The following is a 19,620-nucleotide window of genomic DNA, read 5'->3' on the forward strand; positions in this document are numbered from 1 at the left end:
TATTCAGCTAGTTCTTTGTTTCTTCTTGATCTCATGATCCCCCCTCTGATTTTTCATCGGCATTAGAACCCTCATGTTTTCCAAATTTCCTCAGCTTACTTCTTAAGGAAGACATGAGGATATTCATATTACATCTTATATCTGCAACTTGTGCTTCCAATTGTGAAAACCTCTCATCTATATGGTCATAAAGGTCATTCACAGATTCATCAGCCATGATTACGGTTTTATGAATTTTAGCCTATCCGATCTAGATCCCCTACAAATCTCTAAAATATACCTAAACAATCCTACTCTGATAATAGTATGATCCATACACTTCCATGGATATTCCACTCGACAGTTCGTCACAACAGATATGATGAAAGTATATTTAAAAATCCAAAATCTACACTATTAAGCTTTTATTTCTCTTTAGAGTTCTAGATCTGTAGATTATTGTTAATTGTATATTCATGAAAACTAAAATTATGCATAAAATACCAAATAGTGAAATAAAAACTCACAACCCATAATTTTTCACAAGATGTCACTTGGGAAAACCTTTTGAGAGAAAACCTAGATAGATGGTGAGGTCACTTTGCTCTCTTTCTCTAAATAGAAAATGGTTGCAAATATAAAGAAGTATATCCGATAGCCTGTGGGCTACTATAATATAAAATACTCTTTGAAACTTAAACGGAGTTACAATATGGAATATTATAGATTTTTCTTCATTATATTCACATGGAGAGTCCCTTTTCGATGAATAATTGGGGTTGATGTGGCATCCTCTTGAACTATGGTGGTGAAAATAGGAAAGTCAATTTCTAAGTGGCATAAATTTTGCATATAGACTCTGATTGATATGATTCTTACACTGTTGGAAAGGTATTGATGTGCTGAATATGCCATAAAGGGGTTGTGCTAAATAAACAAAGTTTTATCCCAAAATAACATCATTTTATGCCTCAAAATGCTCCTGAAATGTTTTAAACCGCAATTTACCAAACTAGGTCTTGTTGATAAAAATGGTCATGTTCTCCACTTTAAAAGCATCGAGATAGATGAAACACAATATAATGATCCAATCCAAATCATTTAAATAATTTAAAAATAAAATAAAACCCGCAAATATAAAGATTTATCTATCTTATTACGAGATAATTGTTCAATTAAGATGAATACAAATAAGATAACGTTAGTGTTTAACATTATCTATTTACTTATTAAACTCATATAAAATTTATTAAATATTTAGAATATCAAATCTTTAATGTATATATATATATATATATATATATAATTTAATAATAAAAAAATCTGAAATATCAATGTTAAAATATCTTCCATATTCAATTTTAAATTACCTTTGAGTAGAATAAATAAGAAAAATATACACATTGTTTTCATAAATTGAAAAGAAATCACATATACCTTTTCATTCGTTGGATTTTTTTTTGGAAAGTGGGCTACTAAACTAACCTAGAGGGAAGACCTATGAGTTAGTTGTGATGAATATTTTAGGTCGCTCTGAAAAATGGTGGTTTCTTTGAGAAAATAAGCTATTTTTCACATCTCTCAAATAAATGATAGTATTTAGTTCAATTGGGTGAGGTAGCACTGGTTAGAAGTTTATAGTTTTTATTTTGAAGGATAGAAAAGGTAGGTTTGGAATAATTACTGCAATGATCTACTTCAAAACCATTTTAAGATTTGGTTAGGATGAATGATGAGGAGGATGGTCTTCTTTGTGCAAGTAATTCCATAAGTGGTGGGTTGCGAGGCATTAAGAGAGGAGGAGCATTAATTTTGAAATACGAATTTTCATGTGGTTGGTTGCTATTAGGAAGGGTTCCCATGTGGGATATTTTTGTAGAGAAGGAAATGATGAGGATTCAATAGATGCATTTATGTCTTATTTCTAATAAGGATGTACAAGATTTGATTATTCAATGTGAATATGTAATTTCTTTCTAGAAAAATATTGAAGATGCATTAAGAATCATTAAGTCTTGGGTGGAAATCTCTCTAGAGAATGCTTTCAAAATTTAGATTCCTAACACATTTTTTTGTAGTTATAAGGCTTGTTGTTAGGCCAAAAATTACACAAAGGCTAAGAAGTTATTGCTCCATAGATCTTGCCTCTAGATCTCTTAGATAATAGGTGAAACAACCAATTTGAATCCCTAGTTGCAATACTGCAATTATCATATAAGCAACAAAGGCAAAGGGAGTGCGACTGTACCTTAACTCTTGTAGTTCGATGTAATTATCAAATTTTGTAATTGGAAGCCCCACTCCTATAGAGAGCCTCCTCTAACTCCTAGATCTGAATTCCTACACAAAAGCATAAACATACATGAACATTTTTGTGTGCATTTGTAGAGGGAAGATTAGCATGCAACAATGTTATCAAGGTTCTCATATCATAAACATAAATAGATAATGAAATAGTTTGGGTTAATATCATAATAAAAGAGTAAAAGGTAATATACCTCAGTTGCAGCACAAAATCTACTTTGATCCTTCATTCTCCTCTTCCCTTAGCTTAGTGGAAAAACTAGGCTCATTTGACATATAAGGAAAGGATTTTATGGTAATATTCCACCGCCATAATTGAGCTATTTCGATTATATCTCCCTTTCACCCTTGAAAGGGTATCAATAAATAGGCCTCTCCTAGATCTAGAAGAATGTATCTGGACACCTTAGGCCATGGAACATTATGGAGCTTCTCCAATAATTGACCTTCAACTAACTTAGGATAAAATGAGTCAAGTTGATCTCCTCGTGAAAGGATTGTTCTAGTATTTTGACCTCCATCACTCCCAAGATGAAGGAAAGTTGTATACCCAAGTGGTAAGCTATATGACTGCAATGGAGCAATGGGTGACATGATGTTATGCTTGTGGGAGCATTGGGTCGCTAGAAGAGCATAGACATGGGGAAATAATAACACATTTAGGGAAAAAAAATCAGAAGGTTGATACTAGGTTCCTTTTATTGACATAAGGTGGAAAAAGGGGCTATAAAATTATTATTTATGGTCATTTTAGGTGCCTCGCTAGTCATGAATGACAACCATTTCAATGGAAAAATGAAATCTCTTTCACTTTGTGGTATTCAGTGGAAAAACATCCTTAAACATTTTAAGGAATAAGGAAATATAAAACCTACAAGAATTATACATCTTGAATTCATTGATAAGGAGGGGCTTGGTCCTATTTTGATGGGGCTACATACAATGATCAATGTAAAATGCACTAGAGGGATTCTATATCTTTCCACTACATAAAACTTTATGCTAGATTGGGTAGATTCTCAAGTAACAAGGAATTTGTTGTAGCTCCTTTTCATGAGTGGAGACTCATTCTATAACCAAGTATGAGGGAAATGTGTATCATGTCCATGATCAATGTGGAGTTGACATGTGTCCCTCTTAAAATAAAAATTAAATATTCTCTAAATAGAAAAGCAATGTGGGCTATAATAAAAAGAAAAAAATAATATGCTATGCATGTTGAGTTAGTTGTCCATATGACCAAACATAATTTCATGTAAAGTAATTCGAAGTTAAAAATGTGTGAATAAGATGTTTAAATGTTTCACTTTTCAAGAATATTTCAACATAGGATTTAAATAAACTATTCAAATATATAGGTTAAATAATGTATGCTGATATCAACTTCATATATATATTGTGTGTGTGTGTGTTAAAACAAAATATTTTAATATGAATTAACGTATACTTGAAAACATATTAATAACAAAAAAACCATTTTAATGTGTGTTGATAATCACATGCACATGTTATGTAAAATATTTTAATGTTAACTATGTATATATTATATATTGATTTAAAAAAATTATGTCTATATCATTCAAATCTATTGAAAAGAATAAGTTTTATGGTTAAAATGTTTTGGTCCTTTTTTAAGTGTATATTTTTTTTTTGTTGAAATCCAACAAATATTTTTTGTACTTACAAGTTTAAGTTACATACTATATATAGCATTTAAAAATACAATTTAAACAATGAAAAATTACACAATGTATTTTAGACTCTTAAAGAAATTTGCATGAAAAAATTTGATCTCTTTCCGCTCATATTAAATCCATACTTCAAATAAATCTATATTAATACCATATCAAAAATGCAAATCTAATAAATCTTAAAATTCTAAAATTTTATATTTTTTCTAATCCCATATTCAATTATCAAATCGAGGGGAATATTCTTTGCAAATGACCATGGGTAGAATTTCTAAGCTCCAAGAGCCTTTTTCCTCTTTATTTGAAAATATCTAATGTTACGTGTGAAAGTTTATCCCAGGATACTATCATTCTTTCAAAGGTTATAATGTACATGATTTAATATTAAATATTGCATCCTACAGCTAAGAAGTATCATTAATCGATGGGTGAAATCTTACATTAGGTTCTCATTATCCCATGTGTTAAGTTACAAATGCAACACCAATAGATTTGACAACCAGAGGATAGAAAAAAGATCCACAGTTATGATTCCATATCGGAAGCGAAACTGATTGCGCGTTAACAGCTTGTGGGATGTCTAGGCAATTGCTATTTCCACCTCTATAGCGATATAAATGCACCGTCCTTACAGCCAAATCCATGTATGTATGGGATACTGACGCGACAGCTACATGCAATCCCATGATTTTCCGGCAACTATGCTCCATACCTTTCCCGGCCGCTCCCTTCCAACCTGTCACACGGTGGATATGATAGTACACCATACTCATTCAATGCAACCTCTATAGTCATTCAATGCAATCGCCCAATCTTGGTGCCCAAAATTTCAAAATTCAAATGTTATTTCCGCGCCCAAACTGCCCATGAAATTTCTGAAACAAAGTGAAACGAAGTGAAACGAACACACCACAGAGATTTCGAATATCTACAGGGGTCTCTCCTCGCATCATGGTCTTCCAACGCTCTTCCGGTACTGGTTCCGCCATACGAGAGGCCGAGAGTTGGAGGTGCCACTCTCTCTGGTTTCCCAGATTGGATCATCCATTGACCACATAAAGCAGGGATTATTTGTGCGCTCTTATATAAATGCATCTTCTGAATACAGAATGATCTCGCCGATTCACAACATCTGAGGAGCTTGCTTATATTGTCTTTGGTGTATCTGCAGAGGAAAATAATAGCACAGCGGAGAGAAATCTTCAGGGACATAGAAGACTTTGCAGTTAGTAGTTTCTTCTGTGACCTTCCTTCTTCCTTACAGAAAATGGTTTTCTAATAAGTTGCTGCGGGGACTTTCGGTTTTTTAGGGAATTTTCGTTAGCTCACTATTGAGCAATCTTTCTGTTTTGATTTGATTTCAGGGTTGTGATTGATAACGCCGTCTGTGAAAACGCAACATTGGTGAGGGTGAAGCCCTTGGCTTTCTCAGTCTGAATTTCTTGAATACATCCTATGTGGGGTAGTTTTTCAGGGAACACTGCCATCTGACAATACGCATTTTAATGTATAAGACTCTGATCGCATTGTCAGCGTTCCGTTAATGTTGACTAAACGAGAGACACAGAACGCTTCTTTCCTGCAATTTGCAAGGTTGGTTTATGCTCCCTTGTTTATTATTATGATTTAGATGTGCCTGATAACTACCACATCAACCTGTTAATTTCAATTAATTTATATTTCTGCAGATTCCGTTATGAGTTTGACTTCATATCACATATTCCTGCACTCCCATCTTTAACGGCCTCGTAAAGTAAAATAAAATATTTTGCGAGTTCAAGATATCCTAGGAATAAACCTGCGTTATAAATTCCAGTTTCTTCAATTTTATCTATTATAAAAAATAATATAAATATTCCCCTTTAATGGTAAAGCTCGTTGAAGTTCCGAAGAGTAATTATAAAATCTAGATTCTGATAAGATAAGTTGAACCTAAATCCCATATACTATATGCAATCATACGGAATTGATCGCTTTGATGCCTAAACAACATTATATAGAGCATGCGCATGCTTGTAGAACTAATTTTCAAAGGACAAGATCCTCTTTATGTAAAGCAAATGCAGACATTTCAAATATATAAGAAAGGAATATGGGCATCGGAAGGAGATCAAATCCCTCATTGAACATTGAACAATCATGAACTATAATAATATGACAATTGGAAAGAACCTTCGTGGACAAAACCTCATTGAACACTAAAAACAATCATGGATAAGAGGCAGTACGGCAGAACTTTTTTTTCCATTAACTAGATTCTGGATTTGAGGTAAATTTTATTTGAAATTCCATAAAAAGAATTATAAAAATTATAATTGACGGGTTGAAATTATACAATATTGATATTCTAAAATTATTTTATTACTCTACTATTTTATTATATTGAGAGAGGTAGTTTATCTATACTCTATTATTATATTGAGAGAAGTAGTTTATATAGCCTAGTCTAATTAGATTGTTTTTTGCCTTGAAAATCATGAAAATTTTGGTAATATTTTGATAAAATTTTGCAGCCAATTTTGTAAAGCAATTATCAAACTTTAAGATTTTAAGTGTCTAGAAGTTTTTTGATGACGCTAAATCCATTTCCACCATCAAAAACATGATTAGAACAATACTACTCCAAGGTTTCTTGAATTTTGTTTATCCCATTTCTACCATTTTGATCATCCCCTAATTCCTCAGCCATTTATATATGCATATAAAAATATATATATAATTCTTTTAATACTCAATCTAGTCACATTATTATTTTCAAAATAAAAATAAAATATTAAAAAATAACAATTAAATAATCAGAAAGGATGACAACCACAGAATCAGATATTCACTTCCGTCTAATAGAGTTTGGGAATCTGGACCAAGTACCTGCCACAGTTAATTTTCCCTCTGTCAGCATTACGTATATCCTTAAAAAGATCATTTTTAATAAAATCTATTTTTAAAATTAAGAAATCTAAAATTAAGGGAAACTGTTTTGATTTCATGAGAGCATTTTATTAATAAAATATAATTTTAATAAAGAAGAAACTTAAGATGAAGGAAATTAGTTTTTAGAGTTAATCTATTAAAACATCATTAACCAATTGTAATTATAAATATTTTTTTGTTAAATAATATATATGTGTATTATAGAGGATATTTTAATTGGCAATTGTGATGATATGAAGTATTTTGCAAATTAAAAGATCTAAGATTTAAATTTCCTTGAGTAATGCAATCTATATAGAAGAGGAAGATAATTACAATATGCCCGAAAATATAAATATAAAAGCTGTAGGAATCAACCCACCCACTATGAGACTAAGGCTACCTATTTACCAGTTCTTCTAATACATTATATACATATGTGTGAATTTTTTTATTTATATAAGTAATAAATATTCTTACTGGAAGAAAAAAAAAAAAAGAGAGTAATAAATACTATTGTTTTTTTAAGAGGTAATCTCTTATTTATTTTGATTAGGATTATGATTAAACACATCATGTGTCAATATTAAATAATTGATATTTTTTTGTAAATTAATATTTTTATTGTCTCCTAATGAATTCAAAAATAAATTACAATATAAAGCCATGGAGTGCTTATTCATAGTACTTTATAGGTCGTTTCACTTGTTTCAATAGAGACGAAAAATTTTAACCCCTTATTCATTACACTTAATCTCAATTAACAAACATTCTTAATATACCTTGACATTCCAAAACATAACATTAATACAAAACAACCACCAAACATTCGAGGAAGACAGACTTGTTGGGTCCTTTGTTGTAGAACTTGGGGGAGTAGCAGGATCAGATTAACAATGAAATTAGCCTTCGAGATGTGTCAGCTTTACATCAAGTTTATCCAAAGAAGAAACTTTGATTTCTCAGAGCTCTCTCAGTGTCTTCCAAAGAGAGAAATACATTGCATCTTTCCATCTATTTATTTTTTAGTACAATGTCGAGCAATGTCTTCATATGTAAGTGTAATACTATAGAATTAAGATATTGTTTCCTTCGTCCCCTCCTATGACTAATATAAGGAAAATAACCAGAGACCTTTTCCAAAAACTCAAAATTAGAAAAGGAAGGCTTGTTGCTCTACATCAACCATGGATTCTAGTTTCTTGATTTTTTAACCGGTCTCAGGGAAAGATCATGCATAAGGAGCCCTAAAAGTTTCTTGTACATGTAATTGTTCCTAGTTTCAGTTTTGAGGCCCCTACCAGTAAACTCCCCTCCTGCTCTGCATATGTTGTATAGGCGGCATATCGTGTAGGAGTGACGATCTCTCGAAATTCTCAGAAAAGATCAAACAGATAAAGGAAGGAAAATTATACAAAGGTATACCATACCCTCTACCAAACCCCAACCCACTGTCTTTGGAATTAAGAAACAAACGTGAGGGAGGAATGAAACACAAACAATAAGACACAAAGCAAAACTCATACAGATTTGAATTAGAACATGTACCTCCACGAACATGGAGCCAAAATCACACCCAACCCAAGAAATTACCCCGCCAATGCTTGAACCACCTTTGCTATAAAAATTACCCAAGCCAATAGGAACACACCACATAGTAGCAAACACAACACTATCAAACTCACTAATAAGTAGGTCCTCCAACCCCTCGTCAAAGAGAGATATCGACACAGTGAAAATCAAACCTTTAGAGAAAAACCACACAATTCGATACCAATTGATACACAAAAGGAAGGGTAGCAAAGATACTGTGAGTAAGACAGGTGAGAGAAAGAGGACATACAAAAACTGCGCCCATCGTCAGCTTTCAATGGTTCATCACCTCTACAACTCCAATGAGATTCATTGCTTCCCCACCTACCTTAATCCCATGCAGCTAGGTAAAGTCTTGCAGCCACAACATGGCTTGTTCGGATTTCTACAAAATACTAATGTTATTTGATCTACACCTGAACCAAGCTCTCCACAATTAGAAAAAGCTTCAGATTTTCCCTCATGTAGGTGGGGCTTCTACTCCTCCCCGTCACCCAGCCTCAATCGCTCTCCTCCCGTGTAGGTTCTCATACTAACCATCTCTTCCCTGTTTCACATATTTAAAGTTACTTGTGTTACTCACACTTGTGCATGCATAGACCAAGTCACTCCCCCCTACCCACTCCTCCCCTATAGTTTCTCATACTAACCATCTCTTCCCTGTTTCACATATTTAAAGTTATTTGTGTTCCTCACACACTTGTGCATGCATATAGTAAGTCACTACCCCCTACCCACTCCTCGGTGAGCTTAAGTCGATTGTAAATTCCCCGAATATACGGGAATCCGACGGACATGGGCGCGGTCAAAAAATTGACCGTGCCCAGGTCCGTTGGATTCCCGAATATTCGGGGAATCTGCAATTGACTTAAGGATGCCCCACTCCCCTCGTCCACTCCCTGCCCATCATAAATTTCTATCTTTTTAAGAGGTTAACAAGCTCACCTACCAAGCCCCTATGTCACTCTCTATTCGCACCCATCATGAAATATTAAATATTAAAACAATAATAACATTCATTTAATATGGGCTAATGTGTGAAATGAAATTGTTTCCGTATACGCCCAGTTTCCATATATGCACACATCTTCCGTATATGCCTAGTTTCTGTATATGTGCACATCTTCCGTATATGCCCAGTTTTCGTATATGCGCACATCTTCCGTATATGCCCAGTTTCCATATATGCACACATCTTCCGTATATGCCCAGTTTCTGTATATGCCCAGTTTCCGTGTATGCGCACATTTTCCGTATATGCCCAGTTTCCGTATATGCGCACATCTTCCGTATATGCCCAGTTTCCGTATATGCGCACATCTTCCGTATATGCCCAGTTTCCGTACCAGTTATCCTCACAAGATCGTGGATGATAAGAAATCAAAGGAGGAATTCACTAGTGTGAAGCCAAAGATGACTCATTTCCACATCTTGGGTTGTCTACTTTATATCCATGTACCGGTAGATAAAAGGAACCATATGGGTCCCTCCAAAGTGAACGGTTTATTTGGCGATTATAGTGAGATTTCAAAGGCTTACAAGGTCTATGTTCTAAATAGAGATATGGGATATAAATTTTGAGCAGGACTTTATAATCAGGAAGTCCCATAAACCTATTCTAGTGATAAAGGATAAGCCGCAAGAAGATTTGAAGATTGATTTGAGGGTTATTGGTGATTTCCAGGGCAATATAGAAGCCTTTAGGTTAAGATCGGGAGACAAGGGCCCCCTTTACTTTTGACAGGAGACCTTAATGGTTTAGTCAAACATCAAGTGATGTTTAGGAACATGTTGAGACTCCTAGGAGATCTTTCAAAGAGAGCAAACCTCCGAAGAAGTTTCCAAACTATATGGCATTGAACAACATTCTAGATTTCTAGCCACTAGGTGAGCTTCTATTAGAGTTTTTGTGTCCTTGGTTTCATTTATAAGATGGAGGATACATCAAATGGTTATGAAGGAAAATTTACTTAATGGGATTATTTAGGAAGAAATGTACATAGAGAACCTCTGGGCTTTGAGGAAAATGGGAAAGAGGCCCATGTGTACAAGCATAAAAAACCTTGGTGTGGACAAAAGAAGGCATTGAGAGCATGGTTTTCCAAGACTTATGGGCTTTTGCAAAGTATGAGCTTCCCCAAAAACGAAGCCAATTCTTAATTATATTATATATTTTTCAAAACAATCTTCTTATTTTGGTGCTATATGTAGATGCCTTGTTTTTTAGAGTGCAAATAAGCTCATTATAGAGTGCAAAGAAGACATGTCAGTTGAGTTTGAGATGGAGAACATCTAGAGGATGCATTACTTCTTGCGTTGGAGGTTTGGAAAAGACCAAGGGAGGTCTTCCTTGGGCGAGGTAAATATATAATTTAGATCCTGAAAAGGTTTTGGATGGAGGAATGCAAACCTATGGCCACACCCATGATCACTAATCTAAGGAAGGTGACAACTTCAGATTTAGCATTAGTCGATGCCACAATGTATAGGCTGCTGAGAGGTTCCTTGATGTGTTTGGTCAACACTGTGAAAATTCCTAAATCTAACACATCAGAAACCCCTATTGCAATTGTTGGTTTACAATCTCCTACTTGTTCTTTACATTAACAAGTTATTTGATTGCATAAACATTGAAGTAAACACTATTGCAGCCTTCACAAATATACAGATCATGCACTGAAATAAACCGAGACAATAACACAAGGGATGCCATTATTTTTGGACAATTGTCCCCAGAAAAACCCAATTCGGGAAAACCGGTGCATCATATGGAGGGTTTGTATTATTAAGCAGATTTCGTGAATACAACTAGGGTGCCAAAAATGGCTCACCCAACAGAGAATATCCTTGGCAGTAGTACCTCTATCTGGAGATAGATATTCCAGCAAATCAGCAACTAGATGATCAAAAACCACGTCGACTCCAGCTGTTCCCTTTGCTGGACAGCAACAGCCACTCCAAGCACTGCTCTGGAGCTACGTCACTCCTCCAGGAGCTGTGTCACCCTCTCCTGGATCAAAATCTATTGATCTGCTCCCAGTCTGCCCCACAAAATCTCCCTACCGCTGCCTCTAAGGCCCAACGTCAGCCTCTATGGCTTCTGCGTCACCTACATCAGCGTTTCGCATCCTCTGCGTCATCTTTACGACCTTTGAATCAGCCCTTCTATGGCTTGTGTTGTCTCTCCCATCACTACACTGCCTCTTTGCTATGTATTTTTCAGCCTCGAATGAAAATCCCTTGCTGAACTGCCCCTCACTGCAACTCTGATCACTAACTCGATTTCCTTAGCAAGCCTCGCCCCAGAAAATCAAATTCTTTGATCACTTGGTGTGTCTCCAACTGACCCTCAAACCTCCTCTTATGCATTTCCTGTTGATGAATCAACGGTCGAAATTAAGTCCCTAATCAACCGCTAAGATTAGAACCGGCTTGAGCACATCCTCGTTTTTCCAAGGTTATTCAGCCTCATCCTTATGCAAAACACCCTCCAATGTTTTCAATGCTTTGGAAACTTCCTATGAGAATCGTTGGACCATAACTATCTCCCTTGAAGTTGCAGGTTCCTTCTCACTTAATATGGGTCATATCTCATTTTTTTCAACCAATCACGCTAAATTGTCTTCCCATGAGTAGTTTTTAGCCAAGAGGTTTTGATTTCAAAGGAAACACACAACATATTTGTTTCTTTTCTTTGGATATGTTATTTTTACAATAGTTCTATTTCAGTAGAGTTGAGCACCCTCTCTCCTAATCACCAACATTAAGCCATCTCATTCAAGACCTTGGCTTCCTTGCTTGGTGTTTCTCATTCCTCCATTGATTCCATAAATCATGCCATCTTTCCTGACTATCGATAGTGCTTTACATAATGATTTTGTGAGCAATAGAAGCCCTTGATCAATTTACCTCTCCTTGTAAGCATGTTGGATCACTCCATTATTGTTGCAACCTATTGTTGGTCATTCTATGTGTCGGACATGGGATCCCCCGCAGCAGGTTTTGGGGCTCAAAGCCCAAGTTTTGGTCAATTGTGGTGTAGAACTCCACGAAGTGCAAATGCGGAGCGCGAATTGTATAATCAAGTCATAGGGTTGTCCACCCTAAAAATTGTAATTTATTGTAAATATGTGTCAGCCTACCCATGGTCCACGGACCCTAGGATTGTATAAATAGAGCAAGGCTCTAAGTGTAGAGCTAAGCTTAGTAGAGAATAGATAGAATAGCGAAGGCATGGTTAGAGCATAGAGTGGAATCTGAAGTGTATTGGGTCATAGTGGTAGGAAGAGGATCTGCAGCTGAGTGCGCAGAGGCCTAGTGGAGCCTGCAGCTGAGTGCGCGAGCCCCTGTAGCTGAGTGCACAGGGCGGAGTCGAGTCTGTACTTGGGATTGAAAGATGAAAGAGAAGGTTATTCTGTGCATCTGTTTTGGAACCTTTATGTTGATGTTATACATTACTTTTATTCTGGTTATTTACTGCGCGCACTTGATGAATACTCATATGAATGCTTATATATGAAAATAATCTAAGTAAACAGGTTAACAGAGCCTAATCAAGGAAGACTTGGGTAAATAACATAGGTTGTGCTGTGGCTAGAAGTGCACGAAAAAAGTAGCACAAGGTGCAGGGTGCCCGTAGGTGCGTGTAGCACAGCAAGTGTGAAGGTTGGACCACGTACCTATCACCTCATATCAGACATCCCCAGGGTGCGGAAACCTGGTTCTAGCACCCTCCCCTACTACTTTGGGTGAGACATTAGTTCGCACTATGCAGACTGTTGCTGAAAGGGCCAGTAGTACCAGGATTTGATTGGCTAAATCACTTCCGAACTTGGGTCAGGCCCCACTAAGACAACAAATGGTTCCGTTGCCGGGACCGGGATCTGCATAAGGGATGTTTGATGTCATGCCAGTGGAACCCAACAAAGAAGGAAATTGAAGAGTGGTTGGATAAGAAGATTCACGAGTTTGCGGCATAGGAAAACAAAAATCCATGGGTATTTAAGGAACAGTGGTTGGATCGTTATTTGTACACTGATCAAGCCGGTTCTAATCTTAGCGGTTGATTAGGGACTTAATTTCGACCGTTGATTCGTCAACAGGAAATGCATAAGAGGAGGTTTGAGGGTCAGTTGGAGACACACCAAGTGATCAAAGAATTTGATTTTCTGGGGCGAGGCTTGCTAAGGAAATCGAGTTAGTGATCAGAGTTGCAGTGAGGGTCAGTTCAGCAAGGGATTTTCATTCGAGGCTGAAAAATACATAGCAAAGAGGCAGTGTAGTGATGGGAGAGACAACACAAGCCATAGAAGGGCTGATTCAAAGGTCGTAAAGATGACGCAGAGGATGCGAAACGCTGATGTAGGTGACGCAGAAGCCATAGAGGCTGACGTTGGGCCTTAGAGGCAGCGGTAGGGAGATTTTGTGGGGCAGACTGGGAGCAGATCAATAGATTTTGATCCAGGATAGGGTGACACAGCTCCTGGAGGAGTGACGTAGCTCTAGAGCAGTGGTTGGAGTGGCTGTTGCTGTCCAGCAAAGGGAACAGCTGGAGTCGACGTGGTTTTTGATCATCTAGTTGCTGATTTGCTGGAATATCTGTCTCCAGATAGAGGTACTACTGCCAAGGATATTCTCTGTTGGATGAGCCATTTTTGGCACCCTAGTTGTATTCACGAAATCTGCTTAATAATACAAACCCTCCATATGATGCACCGATTTTCCCGAATTGGGTTTTTCTGGGGACAATTGTCCAAAAATAATGGCGTCCCTTGTGTTATTGTCTCGGTTTATTTCAGTGCATGATCTGTATATTTGTGAAGGCTGCAATAGTGTTTACTTCAATGTTTATGCAATCAAATAACTTGTTAATGTAAAGAACAAGTAGGAGATTGTAAACCAACAATTGCAATAGGGGTTTCTGATGTGTTAGATTTAGGAATTTTCACAGTGTTGACCAAACACATCAAGGAACCTCTCAGCAGCCTATACATTGTGGCATCGACTAATGCTAAATCTGAAGTTGTCACCTTCCTTAGATTACTGATCATGGGTGTGGCCATAGGTTTGCATTCCTCCATCCAAAACCTTTTCAGGATCTAAATTATATATTTACCTCGCCCAAGGAAGACCTCCCTTGGTCTTTTCCAAACCTCCAACGCAAGAAGTAATGCATCCTCTAGATGTTCTTCATCTCAAACTCAACTGACATGTCTTCTTTGCACTCTATAATGAGCTTATTTGCACTCTAAAAAACAAGGCATCTACATATAGCACCAAAATAAGAAGATTGTTTTGAAAAATATATAATATAATTAAGAATTGGCTTCGTTTTTGGGGAAGCTCATACTTTGCAAAAGCCCATAAGTCTTGGAAAACCATGCTCTCAATGCCTTCTTTTGTCCACACCAAGGTTTTTTATGCTTGTACACATGGGCCTCTTTCCCATTTTCCTCAAAGCCCAGAGGTTCTCTATGTACATTTCTTCCTAAATAATCCCATTAAGTAAATTTTCCTTCATAACCATTTGATGTATCCTCCATCTTATAAATGAAACCAAGGACACAAAAACTCTAATAGAAGCTCACCTAGTGGCTAGAAATCTAGAATGTTGTTCAATGCCATATAGTTTGGAAACTTCTTCGGAGGTTTGCTCTCTTTGAAAGATCTCCTAGGAGTCTCAACATGTTCCTAAACATCACTTGATGTTTGACTAAACCATTAAGGTCTCCTGTCAAAAGTAAAGGGGGCCCTTGTCTCCCGGTCTTAACCTAAAGGCTTCTATATTGCCCTGGAAATCACCAATAACCCTCAAATCAATCTTCAAATCTTCTTGCGGCTTATCCTTTATCACTAGAATAGGTTTATGGGACTTCCTGATTATAAAGTCCTGCTCAAAATTTATATCCCATATCTCTACTGTCTTCCTCTACTTTAGAACATAGACCTTGTAAGCCTTTGAAATCTCACTATAATCGCCAAATAAACCGTTCACTTTGGAGGGACCCATCTGGTTCCTTTTATCTACCGGTACATGGATATAAAGTAGACAACCCAAGATGTGGAAATGAGTCATCTTTGGCTTCACACTAGTGAATTCCTCCTTTGATTTCTTATTATCCACGATCTTGTGAGGATAACTGGTACTAGATGTAGATTGTTGTGAGGATAACTGGTACGGAAACTGGGCATATACGGCAGATGTGCGCATATACGGAAACTGGGCATATACGGAAGATGTGCGCATATACGAAAACTGGGCATATACGGAAAATGTGCGCATATACGGAAACCGGGCATATACGGAAACTGGGCATATACGGAAGATGTGTGCATATACGGAAACTGGGCATATACGGAAGATGTGCGCATATACGGAAACTGGGCATATACGAAAGATGTGCACATATACAGAAACTGGGCATATACGGAAGATGTGTGCATATACGGAAACTGGGCGTATACGGAAACAATTTCATTTCACACATTAGCCCATATTAAATGAATGTTATTATTGTTTTAATATTTAATATTTCATGATGGGTGCGAATAGAGAGTGACATAGGGGCTTGGTAGGTGAGCTTGTTAACCTCTTAAAAAGATAGAAATTTATGATGGGCAGGGAGTGGACGAGGGGAGTGGGGCATCCTTAAGTCAATTGCAGATTCCCCGAATATTCGGGAATCCAACGGACCTGGGCACGGTCAATTTTTTGACCGCGCCCATGTCCATCGGATTCCCGTATATTCGGGGAATTTACAATCGACTTAAGCTCACCGAGGAGTGGGTAGGGGGTAGTGACTTACTATATGCATGCACAAGTGTGTGAGGAACACAAATAACTTTAAATATGTGAAACAGGGAAGAGATGGTTAGTATGAGAAACTATAGGGGAGGAGTGGGTAGGGGGGAGTGACTTGGTCTATGCATGCACAAGTGTGAGTAACACAAGTAACTTTAAATATGTGAAACAGGGAAGAGATGGTTAGTATGAGAACCTACACGGGAGGAGAGCGATTGAGGCTGGGTGACGGGGAGGAGTAGAAGCCCCACCTACATGAGGGAAAATCTGAAGCTTTTTCTAATTGTGGAGAGCTTGGTTCAGGTGTAGATCAAATAACATTAGTATTTTGTAGAAATCCGAACAAGCCATGTTGTGGCTGCAAGACTTTACCTAGCTGCATGGGATTAAGGTAGGTGGGGAAGCAATGAATCTCATTGGAGTTGTAGAGGTGATGAACCATTGAAAGCTGACGATGGGCGCAGTTTTTGTATGTCCTCTTTCTCTCACCTGTCTTACTCACAGTATCTTTGCTACCCTTCCTTTTGTGTATCAATTGGTATCGAATTGTGTGGTTTTTCTCTAAAGGTTTGATTTTCACTGTGTCGATATCTCTCTTTGACGAGGGGTTGGAGGACCTACTTATTAGTGAGTTTGATAGTGTTGTGTTTGCTACTATGTGGTGTGTTCCTATTGGCTTGGGTAATTTTTATAGCAAAGGTGGTTCAAGCATTGGCGGGGTAATTTCTTGGGTTGGGTGTGATTTTGGCTCCATGTTCGTGGAGGTACATGTTCTAATTCAAATCTGTATGAGTTTTGCTTTGTGTCTTATTGTTTGTGTTTCATTCCTCCCTCACGTTTGTTTCTTAATTCCAAAGACAGTGGGTTGGGGTTTGGTAGAGGGTATGGTATACCTTTGTATAATTTTCCTTCCTTTATCTGTTTGATCTTTTCTGAGAATTTCGAGAGATCGTCACTCCTACACGATATGCCGCCTATACAACATATGCAGAGCAGGAGGGGAGTTTACTGGTAGGGGCCTCAAAACTGAAACTAGGAACAATTACATGTACAAGAAACTTTTAGGGCTCCTTATGCATGATCTTTCCCTGAGACCGGTTAAAAAATCAAGAAACTAGAATCCATGGTTGATGTAGAGCAACAAGCCTTCCTTTTCTAATTTTGAGTTTTTGGAAAAGGTCTCTGGTTATTTTCCTTATATTAGTCATAGGAGGGGACGAAGGAAACAATATCTTAATTCTATAGTATTACACTTACATATGAAGACATTGCTCGACATTGTACTAAAAAATAAATAGATGGAAAGATGCAATGTATTTCTCTCTTTGGAAGACACTGAGAGAGCTCTGAGAAATCAAAGTTTCTTCTTTGGATAAACTTGATGTAAAGCTGACACATCTCGAAGGCTAATTTCATTGTTAATCTGATCCTGCTACTCCCCCAAGTTCTACAACAAAGGACCCAACAAGTCTGTCTTCCTCGAATGTTTGGTGGTTGTTTTGTATTAATGTTATGTTTTGGAATGTCAAGGTATATTAAGAATGTTTGTTAATTGAGATTAAGTGTAATGAATAAGGGGTTAAAATTTTTCGTCTCTATTGAAACAAGTGAAACGACCTATAAAGTACTATGAATAAGCACTCCATGGCTTTATATTGTAATTTATTTTTGAATTCATTAGGAGACAATAAAAATATTAATTTACAAAAAAATATCAATTATTTAATATTGACACATGATGTGTTTAATCATAATCCTAATCAAAATAAATAAGAGATTACCTCTTAAAAAAACAATAGTATTTATTACTCTCTTTTTTTTTTTTTTTCTTCCAGTAAGAATATTTATTACTTATATAAATAAAAAAATTCACACATATGTATATAATGTATTAGAAGAACTGGTAAATAGGTAGCCTTAGTCTCATAGTGGGTGGGTTGATTCCTACAGCTTTTATATTTATATTTTCGGGCATATTGTAATTATCTTCCTCTTCTATATAGATTGCCTTACTCAAGGAAATTTAAATCTTAGATCTTTTAATTTGCAAAATACTTCATATCATCACAATTGCCAATTAAAATATCCTCTATAATACACATATATATTATTTAACAAAAAAATATTTATAATTACAATTGGTTAATGATGTTTTAATAGATTAACTCTAAAAACTAATTTCCTTCATCTTAAGTTTCTTTTTCATTAAAATTATATTTTATTAATAAAATGCTCTCATGAAATCAAAACAGTTTCCCTTAATTTTAGATTTCTTAATTTTAAAAATAGATTTTATTAAAAATGATCTTTTTAAGGATATACGTAATGCTGACAGAGGGAAAATTAACTGTGGCAGGTACTTGGTCCAGATTCCCAAACTCTATTAGACGGAAGTGAATATCTGATTCTGTGGTTGTCATCCTTTCTGATTATTTAATTGTTATTTTTTAATATTTTATTTTTATTTTGAAAATAATAATGTGACTAGATTGAGTATTAAAAGAATTATATATATTTTTTATATGCATATATAAATGGCTGAGGAATTAGGGGATGATCAAAATGGTAGAAATGGGATAAACAAAATTCAAGAAACCTTGGAGTAGTATTGTTCTAATCATGTTTTTGATGGTGGAAATGGATTTAGCGTCATCAAAAAACTTCTAGACACTTAAAATCTTAAAGTTTGATAATTGCTTTACAAAATTGGCTGCAAAATTTTATCAAAATATTACCAAAATTTTCATGATTTTCAAGGCAAAAAACAATCTAATTAGACTAGGCTATATAAACTACTTCTCTCAATATAATAATAGAGTATAGATAAACTACCTCTCTCAATATAATAAAATAGTAGAGTAATAAAATAATTTTAGAATATCAATATTGTATAATTTCAACCAGTCAATTATAATTTTTATAATTCTTTTTATGGAATTTCAAATAAAATTTACCTCAAATCCAGAATCTAGTTAATGGAAAAAAAAGTTCTGTCGTACTGCCTCTTATCCATGATTGTTTTTAGTGTTCAGTGAGGTTTTGTCCACGCAGGTTCTTTCCAATTGTCATATTATTATAGTTCATGATTGTTCAATGTTCAATGAGGGATTTGATCTCCTTCCGATGCCCATATTCCTTTCTTATATATTTGAAATGTCTGCATTTGCTTTACATAAAGAGGATCTTGTCCTTTGAAAATTAGTTCTACAAGCATGCGCATGCTCTATATAATGTTGTTTAGGCATCAAAGCGATCAATTCCGTATGATTGCATATAGTATATGGGATTTAGGTTCAACTTATCTTATCAGAATCTAGATTTTATAATTACTCTTCGGAACTT

General features: G+C 35.9%; 1 long non-coding RNA gene across 1 annotated transcript; it reads left to right on the top strand.

Annotated features, from left to right (window-relative positions):
* Positions 1-4,869: 4,869 nt before the first annotated feature.
* On the top strand, positions 4,870-5,661 carry LOC149186222 (uncharacterized). The gene is made up of 2 exons (XR_016256114.1): positions 4,870-5,199; positions 5,339-5,661. It is a non-coding gene; the product is annotated as an uncharacterized LOC149186222 (long non-coding RNA).
* Positions 5,662-19,620: the final 13,959 nt, after the last annotated feature.

Source organism: Pinus tabuliformis, chromosome 3_1, assembly GCF_031772625.1.
Source record: "Pinus tabuliformis cultivar Carrire ecotype Pingquan chromosome 3_1, CPIR1, whole genome shotgun sequence".
In the NCBI taxonomy this organism is placed as follows: Eukaryota; Viridiplantae; Streptophyta; class Pinopsida; order Pinales; family Pinaceae; genus Pinus; species Pinus tabuliformis.